General features: G+C 44.1%; 1 protein-coding gene across 3 annotated transcripts in view; it reads right to left on the bottom strand.

Moving 5' to 3' along the window:
- The window catches only part of EIF2AK4 (eukaryotic translation initiation factor 2 alpha kinase 4), a 3,701,979-nt gene that overhangs the window by 1,262,114 nt on the left and 2,424,423 nt on the right, over positions 1–15,442 (bottom strand). The gene's annotated exons all lie outside the window — the stretch shown is intronic.

Raw genomic sequence — 15,442 nt, 5'->3', positions numbered from 1 at the left:
CATATCGAAAATACAGGAGAAGAGTGAATTTCAGATATTGCTCTTCTCTTTTAAGCTTCCTTTCTGCAGGGGAGCAAGCCCCCCAAATTTAAATAAACTAACTCCGAAATCATCACACCTCAGAGAGATCCATCTTGGATTTAGTATGTGCAAGTCCATTTTTTCGGCCATTCAGTCTCAGCATTACGGGACTCACAATAATGGGTTCTGTTCTGACATTTCAAATGGTTACCAGTAAATATTCCAAATTTAAAACTGAAAGTAGCGGAGGCCTACAGTGACTAAACTGCAGACATTCCAGCTAAATGAGCAAATTCTTTCGATTTTAAGAAGGGAACAATGTTAAAGGTTGGAAACACAAGAGTTTATATCTATAATGACTTTTCATTACAAGCAGAAGTACTTTTCTTCTATCAAACTGCAGAGAAATGAAAAGTACAGTTTTGTACCTACCATAAATGTAGATGTCCGATAGATATGCAACTGCAGTCATAACATATGGGTTGTCCTGCCTCAGGCAGCCCTCGGTCGGCCGAATTCCAAAGTCTGGGTCTGGCGTCAGCTGGTGTCGCCTCCTCTCCGACGTCACCACAGCTGGAGTATAAAGGCATCGGCCGACGCCATCTACTTCAGTGTTTCTTGCCCCAGATGCCAGGTGCCCTCCTAGGAAGGCTAAATTTGGTAAATGGATAAAAATAATTCCAAATATGCACAACAGTAATAAACAGATACACCATAGGAATACCCCAAGCTAATGGGAAAAGGGGGAGGGACCCAAAAAGAAGGATACAGAGGGGTAGGAGGGAGGGAAAATCCGACTGCAGTTGCATATCTATCGGACATCTACATTTATGGTAGGTACAAAACTGTACTATGTCCTTCAAGAATGCAACTGCAGTCATAACATATGGGTTGAATACCATAGCCAAGCTGGGGGTGGATGGAACTAAGATAAGGATGGTGTAGCTAAAATCCCCTGCAGGACTGCCGAAGCAAAGCCTGCTCAGGATCTGGAATATAAGGGCAGGTTGTAGTGCTTGGTAAATGTATGCATGGAGCTCCATGTAGCAGCCTCTAAAATGTCCTTTGTTGCCACTCCTCTTAGGAAAGCTGTGGAAGTAGCCATAGCTCTTGTGGAATGTGGCCTAATATTGGCTGGCACACCTTTTCCATGGAAAGAATAGCAGAATCTGATGCAATGTCCAATCCATTTTGAAATTGTTTGTTTGGAGATTGCTTTTCCTTGCACTCCAGCAGCATAGGCTACAAACAGTTGGTCAGAATTTCTGGTGGCCTTAGTTCTGTCCAAGTAGTAACGTAGTTGTCTGTGTATGTCCAAAGTATGCAGTAGCTTTTCCCCGCTATTTTGAGGATTGGGGAAGAATGCAGGCAGGTGAATAGCTTGATTTAGAGACACCCTGGAAATAACTTTGGGCATGAATGTAGGATTGGTTCTTAGAGAAACTCTGTCTTGATGAAAAATGAGGAAGGGGGGCACTGCCATGAGTGCCTGTATCTCCGAAACTCTTCTTGCAGATGTGACTGCCAATAAGAAGGCCGTCTTCCATGAAAGAAATTGCATTTCTGAATTTGCTGCTGGCTCAAATGGAGGAAGAGTTAGTTTTTCCAACACATAATTGAGGTCCCATGCAGGTACTGGCTGTTTTCTGGGAGGTTTGATATTCTTTATTCCTCTTAGAAACTGTCTTAGCAATGGATGAGAAAACACTGGAGGGTCACAGTTGTATTTTGCTGAGATTGCTGAGGCATGAATCTTTATTGAAGAGTATGAAAGTCCAGTATGAAGTAGTTCTGCCAAGTATTCTAAAATCTGAGGTATACTCAGTAATGCTGTGTCCTGACCCCTGTTGGCATTCCAGATGCTGAATCTCTTCCATTTGGCTGAATATGTTTTTCTTGTGGAAGGCCTGCGTGCTTCCAGCAGGATTTCTTGAACCGATTTTGATAGAGAGTTAGGAGGAGAGATCATGTTAGCCTCCAGGCTGTCAGATGTAATGATTTCAGGTCTTGATGTACAGTCCTGTAATTGTGTTGTGTTAGGAGCAGAGGCCATAGGGTCAGAGGCCATGGTTTGGTCCGAGTTATGGTCAATAGCAATGGGTACCAGGTGCTGCCTTGGCTAGTCTTGAGCTATCAAAATACCTGTTGGTTGTTCTGCTTTGATCTTCAGTATCACCTTAGTCAGCAGAGGCAGAGGAGGGAATGCATAAATTTTTAGGGAATTCCAGCTGAAGGAGAGAGCATCCATCTTCCAGGCTAGAGGATGGTGAGTCCTTGTGCAGAACTTTTTCAGGTGATGATTTAAGTGGGAGGCAAAAAGATCTACATCCGGTCTTCCCCATGTCTTTGTCAGTTGAAAGAAAATGTGAGGATGCAGCATCCATTCGTGTGGATCCATGAAATTTCTGCTCAGGTTGTCCGCCAGTACATTGTCCTTGCCTGGTACAAACTGGGATTGTAAATGTATCTTCAGGCTCAGGGACTTTTCCCAGAGAAGCATTGTTAGTCTGCAGAGGGGATAAGAATGAGTGCCTCCCTGCTTGTTTATGTACCACATGACAGTGGTGTTGTCCGTCCTTATCAGTAAATGCCCTTGTTGTAGTGATTTTTCAAAAGTCTCGATTGCATGTATCACTGCCAACATTTCCTTTTGGTTTATGTGCAGATGCCTTTCCTTTGGGGTCCAATGCCCTTGAATGCAGCTGTCCTCCATGTGCGCCCCCCATCCATGGTCTGAGGCGTCTGTTGTAATCATTTGGCCTGCTTGAGGTCTGTTGAAAGACATGCCTATGTTTTGCTGACTGGCTTGAGCCCACCATAAAAATTCTTTTTGCAGACATGGAATAAGTGGGATTATGTCCTCTAGGCTTTGGCTGTGTTGAGACCATAAGCTTTTTAAATACCATTGCAGTTTTCTCATATGAAGTCTTGCCAAAGGTATCAGAAGGATGCAAGATGCCATGAACCCCAGGGCCTGCAGGATTTTCCTTGCAGTCAGCTGGGAGAGTTTTGCTAGGCCTTTGAAGTACTCTGGCAAATGCTGCTGTTTTTCCTCTGTGAGGTAGGCTATTTGGTTTTCTGTGTCCAGTTTGGCTCCTAAGAATATAATATGTTGGGATGGCAGTAGTTTTGACTTCTGAATGTTGACCGTGTATCCCAAGGCCTGCAGTAGATGCATGACATAGTCCAAATTTTCTTTTAAGGTTTGTTTGTTGTCTGCTTGTATGAGGCAGTCGTCCAGGTAGGGGTATATTTGAATCCCCTGCAGTCTGCAGTGTGCCACTACTGATGCCAGGCATTTCGTGAACACTCTGGGCGCAGTAGATAAGCCAAATGGCAATGCTGAGAATTGATAATGCTCTGTCCCCGCAAGAAATCTGAGGTATCTTCTGCAGCTTTGTCTGATAGGGACATGCAGGTATGCCTCCTTGAGGTCCAGAGTGACCAGCCAAGACCCCTTGCCCAGCATGGGAAGGAGTTGCTGCAACATCAGCATTTTGAACTTTGGCACTATGAGAAAAGTGTTTAGAGATGACAAGTCCAGTATGGGTCTCCATTTGTTTTCTTTTCTTGGAACAAGGAACAGCCTTGAATAAAATCCCTGGCCTTGCTCCTGAGGAGGAACCCTTTCTATTGCTTTTATACTTAACAGCTTGGAAACTTGAGAGAGTGCCTCTGCCCTTTGATGATGTGGCAGGTTTGGCATGCCTTGTCTTATTGGTAATGTGTGGAAGTGGAATCTGTAACCTTTGTCTATCAAATCCAGAATCCAGTTGTCCTTGGTTAAGATATGCCAGTTTTGTAAGAATAAGGATAATTTTCCGCCCAAAGGTGCTTCTCTTTGAGCCTTTGTAGGCGGTACGAAAGTCAAGTCATTGTGATTGTCCTTGTGGTGCAGCTGAACTGTCTGCGCCACTTCTTTGATTTGGAGGTTGCCATTGGCGGCCCCTGTAAGATCCTCAGTATTGCCCTCTACCTCGGGCACGCCTGCTTTTTCCCCTTTGAAACTTGTCAGAGCCTGGGAAGGACCAATTCTTTGAGGGCCAGTTTCTGCTGAATCTGGGTGGCTGAACCTGAAGGAAATCCTTGACTGTCTGTACTGACTTTGCTTTTTCCTCTATGGATTTCAATACATCTTGTGCATTAGCACCAAAAAGCTTCTGTTTTTCCAAAGGTGCATCAAGTAACTTTACTTTAACATGGTCAGGCAAAGACTGATCCTTTAACCAAGCATGTCTACGTATCACAGCCCCAGTCATAGCTGCCCTACATGAAGCTTCCAGTGCATCATAACCACACTGAAGGAAATGGTTATTAACCTGCTGAGTGTTATGTATATGATCCTGCAATGCCTTTTTATCGATAGGCTCAGGAGAGGCTAACTTTTTCTGTAAATCATCCAGGAGAAAATCCTGGTACTGAAACATATGAAAAAGGCAATTTAGAGACCTCATGGCCAGGGTAGTAGAAGTATATACTTTTTTACCCCATCTCTCCAGGGACCTTGCTTCCCTGTCTGCTGGCAGTGGGTTTTTGGCAGAGGAGGTAGCCACTCCCTTGGGGCCCTGTGAAATAGTTTCTAGATCCACAGAGTGGGCCTTAAAAAGGTGCTTGTGGGTGTCAGGGACCCTATAATATCTGTCCGCCTTGACAGGCGCCAGAGGAAGAGAATCAGGGTTAGCACTGGAGTCAGAGAAAACATCATCCAAAACATCCATAACAGGTGGAATAGCTAAAGGCCTGTGCTGGGGAAGCTTGAGGAAGGTACGAAGCCTTTTCCTGGAGTCAGAGAATTCCTGACCCTGCCATTGAAAATGTTCCCTCATGGAATGCAGGACTTCACCAAATGAGAAATCCTCTGGAGGGGAGGCAGAGGGAATTGATTCCTCAGCATCAGAGTCCTCGTAGGCCTGGAAGGATTCTTCATGGGTATCAGAATGTTCAGAATCCCCAGAGGCTTCATCCGAAGAGAGGTCGTCCGCCTGCTCAGTTCTGGGCCTTTTCTCTGCAGGTGGCTGGGAACCCCTCTCCGGATGAGGCTGAGACCCCCTGATAAGGGAAATAAGATCAGCAGCCAGAGACATGATTTGCTTATCAGAAGAATGGGCCTGGGCAGTAGGTCTAGGATGGGCCTTGGCCTGACTGGCGGCCTTAGCACGTGCAAAGGCCTTGATGGACATGGGATACAGGAGGCCTAGCAGCCCCACGTGCAGGCGTAACCTTGTCCAAAGAAATGGTGTCGGGTAGATCCAGAACTTCGGTTTCCGGAGGAAAATCAACAACCGGCACCGGAGAGATCTCCGAGACCGAAGGTCGTGTTAACGCTGTGTCGTCGGCCTGGAGCGGTAGATTTACCACTTCCGAAGGAACTGGAGCACTAGCAGAGGGTTTGGGAGTAGCATCGGTAGTGGATGCGGGCCGAGGATGTCGGTCCCGGTCCTTGCGTTTTTTAGCAGATTGGGTAGTCGCTTGATCCGACGGCATGATATACGCAAAGGATTCACCGAAAAAGTCCTCGTCGAATTCTGCCCGGCGCCTGAGAGTGCGCTTATTAAAGCAGGCACAGGCCGAGACGTCGTGGTCTGGGCCCAGGCAAGGAAGGCAGAGAGAATGGAAGTCCTTATGAGGTATTTGTTTACCACAAAACAAACAATTATTAACTTTCTCAATTTGTTCTGACATCGGCTGAGGCAAGAATAAATGTTCCCCTACGGGGTACTTAGCTTTTAGATGACTTCGGTACTGAAAACACAGGAGCTGACCGACCGGCACTTGCGAACTGCTTCTGCTTCGGGCACCGCGCGGCAAGAAAGACTGAAGAAGATGGCGTCGGCCGATGCTTTTATACTCCAGCCGTGGTGACGTCGGAGAGGAGGCGACACCAGCCGACGCCGGACCCAGACTTTGGAATTCGGCCGACCGAGGGCTGCCTGAGGCAGGACAACCCATATGTTATGACTGCAATTGCATTCTTGAAGGACATCTTTACTTCATGTTACTGTATCCTGCATTACTTTGAGTCTTTTATACACTTGGATTAAAAACTACAGACTCTTGGCAGCATAAGATGAACTGTCAAAAAGAAAAAAGATTTGATGGTAGTGAGACGGTGGCGAGGGAACAAGTAATCAGTCAACAAATGAACATATGCAAAATATGAATGCTTCAAGAGAGGTATTTCTTGCAAAGTCTTTCCCTATTTTTCAAAAGAAAAGCTAGATAAAACAAAGAAGATGAAACAGTTTTTAAAAAGGTAGGAGATTCAGTAACAACGATGCACTGAGTGTATTGAGTGAGAACAGTACTTAAAGGCTAAACGAATACACAGAAAAAGGATGTGATATAATCAAAATTAAAGCTGCATTCTGAATGATACTTTAAAACCACTGAAATAAGTAAGTAACAGACAGATATAAATTAATTAATATAAATGCTACAACTTACACACCATTATCTAAAATTTTACTTAAAAAGAAAGTATTTTAGGGAGTTACACTGCTTGCAGTTGGATGAATGTCCTTGTTTTCAAACTGCAATTTATGTTGCTTTTATAACATTAAAAAAAAAAACTAATATGGCACATGATGGAAACCATCAGGCAGTAATGTATAAAGATATTTCCGAAAATGCATGCACTAAATCTAGGAACGCAAAGTTAATGAGACATGGATGCTGACTGAAAGTAGGCCATTTAGCAAAATTCACAAAAGCAATGCACTGGAAACAGTAAGTTGGCTGAGGAAGCTGTTTAAATGCAGGGAGATACATGTACAGCAAAGATGTACGAATATAAAATATGCACACTAGAAGTTATCCTAAAACCAGTGAAATCCATGACTACCAGTGAAAAATGCCTACTTCATTTAATTTTCTATGCTGTTTTGTTAAAGCCACATTTTCCTATCAGGCTTCAAAATGGGAGATTAAGTTTTACTTGTCTCCATTGCTACTGGATACAACTTCAGCTAACCTACTTTGACAAACTGTGCTTGACTGCAAGACGGTGGAGAAACTGCCTCTAGATAGTTAAAATCATGAGCATATTGTCATTCCTGAAGTTATGATGGCACCATTGTGACATATGCCTCTCGAGTATTATCGTGTATTGCCTGTAATTTAACGAAATTGTGTCCCATGTTTTGTTTAAAACTAAAGCAGAATTATGAGTAGAAATTGAAGAAATGTGCACAGACTGGGATAAACATGCTGCTGGAAAAGCAAAATCCAAATGTAAAACAAAACGACCAACGGAATAAGATACTAGCTGAAGATAAAAACTTGTTTTATTACCAAACAAAATAGGTAAGCGCTTTCACTTTTGCATCATCATAGGTAATCCAATTACTAAGCAACCAATAACATGTTAAGGGTCACCGTTAAAGGAGAAAAGACATAAAACCACACCTTGTGTAAAACTGTATACATATCTGCAGAAGCTGCATACAAAGAGAAATTCAACATGCAGAAAAACATCAAAGTCCTAAAAGAAACACAGAGACAAAAATATAAAAACAAAAATAAGCAAAAAATATAAAAAAGTCTTTTAACTCCTAAGACTATGTCCCTTCAGAATGGGTCTAACTGAGACTTTCTCATTAAGCTCACTATCCTGATCAGCTTTCAGTCTTATCATCCAGCTAACCTTCCTGGTTTTGGTTAGATTCCTTATGTCACCACCTCTAATGCTGGGATAAACTCTTTCAATACTCATGAACCTGAAGGCGTGTCTGTTGTTAGTGTTGACCAAATGCTTAGAGAGAGCATTGGTGGTAGAGGCACAGCGTATGCTATACAAGTGTTCTCTAATTCTATCCCTCAAGGTTCTATTGGCTTTCCCAACATAAAATGCTTTACAGAGCGTGCAATAAGCAAGATAGACGACATGCGCAGTCATACAGGTAGCCCCTATCCTAAAACTAGACCCATGACCAGTGTCAGGGTGCTGAAAGCATCCACTTCTGCCTATGAAACTGCAAAAATTGCAATCACCACAGGGTGTTGTATTCCCTTCAATCCCACTCATATCATACTTGTAACTGTCCGGATAGCACAACAACCTCTTCAAGTTCTTCTTGTTCTTGTAAAGGAATCTAGGTGTGTCACCTACTATTCTTTTGATACTGGGATCAGTGGTTAACAAGCCCCAGTGTTTCCTAATGATGTTCATAGTCATTCTGGAATCTTGTGGTATAGCTTAAGTGTAACAGAAATGCTGGCAGGTACAACAGGTAACGAACGTGCATTGTCCCCATCCTGATCAGAGAAATACAGTTTTGCTATATTACCCCAAAAGGGGGAATGGTGGTGAGTACCACATCAACCTCTCCTTCATTATAACCTCTACCCCTTAGCTGAGTATGTTCCCGATTGAAACCTCCTTCTGCCTCATTTAATCTAGAGGCTCAAAGCCCCTGCCCCTTCACTATGTTTCGAACCACATGAGGAGGGTGCATACTGCATCTGTGGGGCAGAGAGTTCCTACAACACGGCTTACTATAAATTCCTGTGCACAATGACCCATCTGCTTGTCTGTTTATAAGTATATCTAGGAATTCAATCTGTGTGAAAATGAAAGACCCAAGTGTACACAGCAGGTCTACACCAGTTGAAAAAAATATATTTTCCTTTTATTCACAAATAGATTAAGCGCTTTTGTCAGCTTATAGCTAAAGACTTCATCAGATTCTTGGATCTGTACACTTAGATCTTTCATTTTCATTTTGGTCTTTGTGTTCGGTTCCTGGTCATGAATTCAATCTGTGTCTCTGAAAATATCAAAGAAAACTTCAAAAAGTTGGTGGTCAGATTTAGGTCATGATGGAACTCAATCACATCCTCAATCCCACCTATCAAAATAAAAAACAAATCATCTACAAATCTACAGTAAAATGGAATATATTGTTAAAAGACAGAGGTGGGGAAAAGGCATTCCTCCTCCCAGCATGCCATAACCATGTTGGCACTGGACGTACCCATCGCTACACCATCCTTTTTGTTGGTAGTAGATTCCATCAAGCACAAAAACGTTGTTTTCAAGGACTAATCTCATATTGAGTTGTAATAACTCAAGTAGGACTTGGTCGCAACCGCTGTAATTAAGATATCTCTCAACATATGTCAGCCCAGTGCAGTTAAGAATTATTGTAAAGAGGGACTGTATGTCCATCATCACTACAAAATACCTCCTGCTAAGGGGCTGTGTCTTAGTGAAGTCAAAGAGATTCTGAAGGAATTGTTTAGAATCCTTGAGCACTATTTGATTCTTATCCAGAATGGGTCGTAAGTGTTTCTCTACAAAAATGGAGAAGGGTTCGGTAACCCAAGCCCGACCAGCCAGAGTTGGCCTCATTGGTGGTTTAAGGCTATCCTTGTGGACTTTGGGCAAACCCTGTATATCAGGGATCAGGGACTCTTTGACCAAAAAATAATTATACAGTTCATAATTGATTTTTCTATCATTCAAGCATTTTATTAATATATTGTCTATTCTCAGTTTAAGAAAAAAAGAAGTTATGTTCTTACCATAACGTTCCATGTGAGTTGATCATCTCACCTTTGTTCTTACACGTGGGTATGGAGCCTATCCATCGGCTCCGAGTCGGCCGCTTTCCAAGCTCAAGATCTTTCAGTAGCTCAAGGCACAGCACCTATTCCATGATGCTCTCTGACTAACCCTCAGATCTAGTTTGCTGAATCCAGCAACCAAGAAACAGCCTAATATACCCTAAATATCAATATGTGTATATATAAAAAAACATATAAACATATATATATATATATATATATATATATATATATATATATATACACACACACAGTTAACCATAGGAAGAAAGCATGGTAGAAAGAAAGGACAGTAGACAATCCCAACCAGACCTCCAGTCGTAACCGGTCTTCAAGAACCCGGAGGGGGATGGAGGGTGGGAAATGTAAGAACAAAGGCGAGATGAACAACTCACATGGAACGTTATGGTAAGAACATAACTTCTTTATGTGAAATTGTTCAATCTCGCCATTTGTTATTACACATGGGTAGCGTCCCAAGCACCCAAACCCTGGGCGGCTCATGGGAGTACATTCCTGAGAACAGTGGAACCAAAGGAAGCTCTGTCCACTTTGTAATGAGTGATAAATGTATGTGGTTTTGACGAAGTGGCTGCTGCACAAATGGTGTCCAAAGGCAAACGAGCTGCGTGAGCTAGAGATGTGGATACCGCCATAGTGGAATGAGCTTTCACCCTGTATTCTAAGGTCTGATTAGTTGAAGAGTATACAAACTTTATGCAATCTGATAACCATTTAGACAAGGTAACTTACAGAAAGCCCTTTTTTGTTATCAGCGTAGGAGACAAAAAGTTGTTCAGATTTTCTAAAATCCTTTGTTCTGTCCAAGTAAAATTTCAACTGTCTGTGGGCATCAAGTTTATGGAGCATATACTCCATTTTGTTAGAATGATGTCTGAATAAAGTGGGCAACTCAACAGACTGATTCAGATTAGCTTCGGAGTAGACCTTCGGAAGAAAAGATGGATTTGTCCTGAGAGATACTCTATCAGGAAAAAATACCAAGTAAGAGGGCCTAATAGAAAGAGCTTGAAGTTCAGAAACTCTACAAGCTGAAGTGATAGCCACCAAAAATAATGTTTTCCATTATATGAATTTCAAGGGGCAAGAGGATGCAGGCTCAAAGGGGGGAATCATCAACTGAGATAATATTAAATTTAGGTTCCATGGTGCAACTGGTTGTCTGATGGGTGGCATTAGGTGATGAGTCCCTTTCAAAAAAGCTTTACATAATCTGTGTGACATAGGATTAGATCCTTCAATCCCCAAGTGAAAATTAGATATAGCGGCCACTTGAACTCCAACAGTGGTCGCTGCAGCACCTTCCTGAAAAATCGTTGTGAGAAATTCCAGAACCATATCAAGAGGGGCAACATAGGGATCAATATCGCGTTGAGAGGCCCAGTACACAAAACATTTCCATTTACTACTGTACAGTTTCCTAGTGGAGACCTTATGAGAGGAAACGGAATATGCTGAACTTCGGAAGAAAGATTATATGACCTGGCTAGGTTGGGAAGTGGAGCAGCCAAGCTGTCAGTTTGAGGGACCGAAGCGAGGGGTGAAGAACTCCTGACGAATGTGTCAGAAGGTCTGGCACTGGGTCCAGAAACCAAGGTTCTTCCAGCTGATATTGGGGAAGAAAGGGGAACCACATCTGCCGAGGCCAAAAGGGGGCTATCAGAATAACTGTCTTTCCAGAGCCCTTTGCTTTCATCAAGAATCTGGGAATCAGTGGGGCTGGAGGAAAGGCATACAGGAGACCCGAGGGCCAATCGTGCACAAGTGAATCCCTGGGACTGTCCCCCAGTGGAGGGTTGAGGGCAAAGTAGCTTCTGCATTTGGCATTCATTGGAGATGCAAAAAGGTCGCAGCAAGGCTGGCCCCATCTGTGGAATATCCTTTCCGCCACATTTTGTTTGAGGGACCAGTCGTGGGGTAACAGAATAGCTCTGCTCAGTCTGTCCGCTATCACGTTGGATTTCACCGGGATGTGCATTGCTAATAGAAAGTGCCCGGGGGACACAGCCCACTTCCAAATCCTCAAAGCTTCTCGGCATAAGGGGTAAGATTTGGTTCCCCCCTCTTTGTTGATGTACCAGACTACTGACATGTTGTCTGTCTGAATCGCAATCGTCCATAGGTAGAGAATCGTGAAAGTGCTGCAACGCTAAAAGCACTGCTCTCAACTCCGGGACGTTGATGTGCAAAAAACATTCTATCTCTGACCAGGTGCCTTGGGCAGTCTTTCCCTGAAAAAGCCCCACCACCCTATCAGGGAAGCGTCCATGGTCACCGTGGCTACTGGAGGGGGTAATACAGACGGTCGACCTACTGCCACCTGGTGGCTGTTCAACCACCAGAGAAGGTCTCTTTTGCAAGCATCCGTCAATAGAATCTTGAATGACATCGGAAACTGTTGGTAGGACCACTGGGTGAAAAGCAACCATTGGAGTATCCACATGTGCATCCGGCCCAGAGGTACTGCTATGAGGGAAGCTGCCATTGTGCCTAAGAGTTTTAACACCTGAGAAGCAGGTACTTTCTTTTCTTGTAGCAAGCATGACATCTGATTTCTGAGGGAGGTGACTCTTTCTAGAGGTAATTTGATCAGGGTGGTGGTGGTGTCTAGGTCTGCTTCGATAAATGAGATATGCTGCGATGATAATAAAGCAGATTTTTCGAAATTTATGGTTATTCCTAACCGAGAACAGAGATTGATCGTATGATCCCTGGACTGGATGAGTTGATGCCTGGTGGTGGCGGACAGGAGCCAGTCATCCAGATACGGAAACACCCGGATTTCTAGACGCCTCAGTTGAGCTGTAACCACTGCCATACATTTGAACAACACTCTGTGGGGCTGTAGTGAGGCCAAAGGGCAGAGCTCGAAATTGGTAATGACTGGTCCCCAGCCAGAAAATCAAGTGATCTCTGGATTGTCTGGCCATTTTGATGTGGTAGTACGCATCCTTGAGATCTAAAGAGCACATCCAATCGCCCGTTCCCAGGAACAGGAGTATTGACTGAAGCGTGATCATCTGGAACCTCTCCTTCTTTATAAATGTATTGAGTTTGCTGAGGTCTAAAATGGGCCTCCAGTCCCCTGTTTTCTTTGGAACTAAAAAGAACCTGGAGTAAGTTCCGGATCCTATCTGGTCCCGCGGGTCTGGCTGGATGACTCTTTTTTTCTAGCAGGTTTTGGATTTCTGTGACTGCTTGATTCCTCAGATTGGGTGGAACATCTGGGATTCTTTTTGTGGATAATGGTGGTTCTTACAAAGGGAATGGGGTAACCTCTGGTAACTATGTTTTGTACCCAAGAATCTGATGTAATTCCTAGCCAGGCATCTGGGTACAAAGCCAAGCGACCCCCGACTGCCTCCAGAGTAGGACAGTCGGGCCTCCTCTCAGGAGCGCTGATAGGCTTGCCAGGAAACTGCTCCCTGTCACCCTGGTTCTGCGGAACCCCTCTGCCGCCAAAGCGGCATCTTCCATTATTGCCCCCTCCTCTGTCCCTGAAGGGGGGTTCACTACGTGTGTTCTGGAAAGCTCCTTAGGACTTCCGGAACCACATTTTTCCACCTCTTTGCCCTTTGGGGTACGGTCTAGTAGGGGTGGAAAAACGGACTCCTACGGCAGATAGAGTCTTTCCTTCCTGCTCACACCTAGTGAGGGTCTCCTTGACTTTAGGCCCAAACAATGAAGAGCCATCAAACGGGGTACTGACAAAGGAAGACTTGAAGGTTTCCGCAAAGGAGCATAAGTGCATCCAGGACTGTCTCCACAGAGTAATCGCTGAACCTGCTGCTCGACTCGATCCCTCGGCTGCATAGGAAATGAGCCGCATGGATGAGTTGACTACGGAATTAAGGGTAGAAAGTTGGGCTGTAACCTTTTCCAAAACAGCCTCATCTGTGTGAGCCTTTACAGTATCTCCGAGTTCTTGAAGTAGATCTCGTTGAAGGCGAGTAAAATGGGTCAAGTAGTTAAGCAATCTCATGGCAAATGTCACAGAACTAAAAATGCATTTCCCGTATCTGTCCATCGTCCTGGAATCCTTATTAGGAGGATGGACAATAGCAGAAGTCTCTGACATCTCTTTCTTGGTGGCCGCCGCCACCACCTCCGAGGGACTGGTACCATGGTGTCATGGGACTCCCACGCCCTTCGAGCGACCAGATCCAATAGTTCATCGAAGGGCGGAGTAACCCAGGAGGTGGAGGGCTGAGACCCAAAGGCCTTCAGGAGCACCGACTCATCCTCAGTAGGGCGAATGGACTGCCAGTCACCCCTCTGCTTAAGTATTTCTAGGATGTCCGCAAAGGAGGCATCCTCCGAGGGGGACCATGGGGACCCTTCCGATTCCTCTAAGTCAGTGTCTGATGTCAAGGATTCCTGAGGGGAATCCAAATGCCTCCTCTTGCAGAGTCTCTTTCTGGGAACTTCATCGGTGGGGGCAGCCGGTGAAGTTTCAGTAGAGCAGGGGTCACCCAAATGGGATACCTTAGGCTCTGGGTCTCGTTGCTTAGTAGGTGCTTTAGACGAAGAGGCAGAACTCGGCAGCTTCAGGGAGATAGAGGAGAGACTTGTATTGTGAGTCTGAACAGACAACACCCCCCCTCATGGCATCAAAGGCCCTGGAGTCTTGGCCCGAGGAAGCCACCGGTTCCAAAGAAGATGGGGGCCTCGCAGGAGCCGAGCTCACCTGCGCCGAAGCCCTGAGGGGAAGTGTCGGAACAGACACGTCGGTTCGAGACTCCCCCCGGAACCGATGAGAGAGTGTCGGATCCGAGACTCTTCAGACGGCACTGAAGAGGTCAGGATGGGTGGAACCGAAGTCACTGGGACAGGACTCTGCTCCACTGGTTCCACAAACATCAGATCTTCCGCCTCCGGCTCCGAAGGCCTGGGTAGGGTCGGAGGAGGAGTAGTCACAGGCAATGGGACAGGAACAGGGCTCGAACCAAGTTGGGACGAACAAGCAAAACAAGGTAGTACCAGTGGAGTAAAAACACGGCTCCTCTTCTTTTCACAGCTTTATTAGTGAGAATGTCACAGAACACCACAACAGCACGAAATTCCACAAAACAGCTCCAAAAACATAAACGCTATGTCTCCATACCTGCGTTTTCGTTTAGACTCACTTCCTCAGATGCAAAAGAATAATGCTTGCTCTTCCCCTTCAGCTTAAATACTTTTACTAATTGAGTAATTGGAACTCATAATACAATAAAAAATCTTAATTACATTTTTGCTGACACAATCCCACTAAAACTACTACCTTCATCAAAGTGCCTTCTTATTATTAAGTTAAAACAAACTCATTTCATTTTGATTCCTTACTATCATTACCACTCCATTTCATCCCTATAAATAATTCATAAAACAGAACCTTTTATTTAAAATTCAATAAATTAAACATATAAAATTCATGTATAAAAAATTCATGTATACAAAGTCAAATTCATTACTCCCTCTAGTGTACAAATACCCACATTTCACTCACAATGTTAAAGTGCTTGAAATAAAGCCTCCTAACATTTTTATTGTCAGAAAATAGTCTCATGTTCAACCCCTAAAAACACTACATAAACAAAAATAATTTAATACATATTGTGCCTAGTTATACTTCAGAAATGATGCATTCTCTTTTAATATGTTTTTAGAACATAGGGTATCCATTCCCCTATCAAAGCTTTGCTGCCCTAATTTTTAATACTGGGGCTAATGACACATAATTATTAAGCCCTGGTGAATTGTAAGCCTCTAGCTGGAGTTGCCAAAGCAGTTCCTTATATTCGATGGTGTCTTCCCAGGGTCCACCCCGGATATCTTTATTTACAATCTCCAGCAC

Source organism: Protopterus annectens, chromosome 6.part0, assembly GCF_019279795.1.
Source record: "Protopterus annectens isolate FY-2018-M chromosome 6.part0, PAN1.0, whole genome shotgun sequence".
Lineage (NCBI taxonomy): Eukaryota > Metazoa > Chordata > Ceratodontiformes > Protopteridae > Protopterus > Protopterus annectens.
The sequence above is the reverse complement of the archived record's forward strand: the minus strand, read 5'-3'. Positions and strand labels throughout refer to the sequence as shown.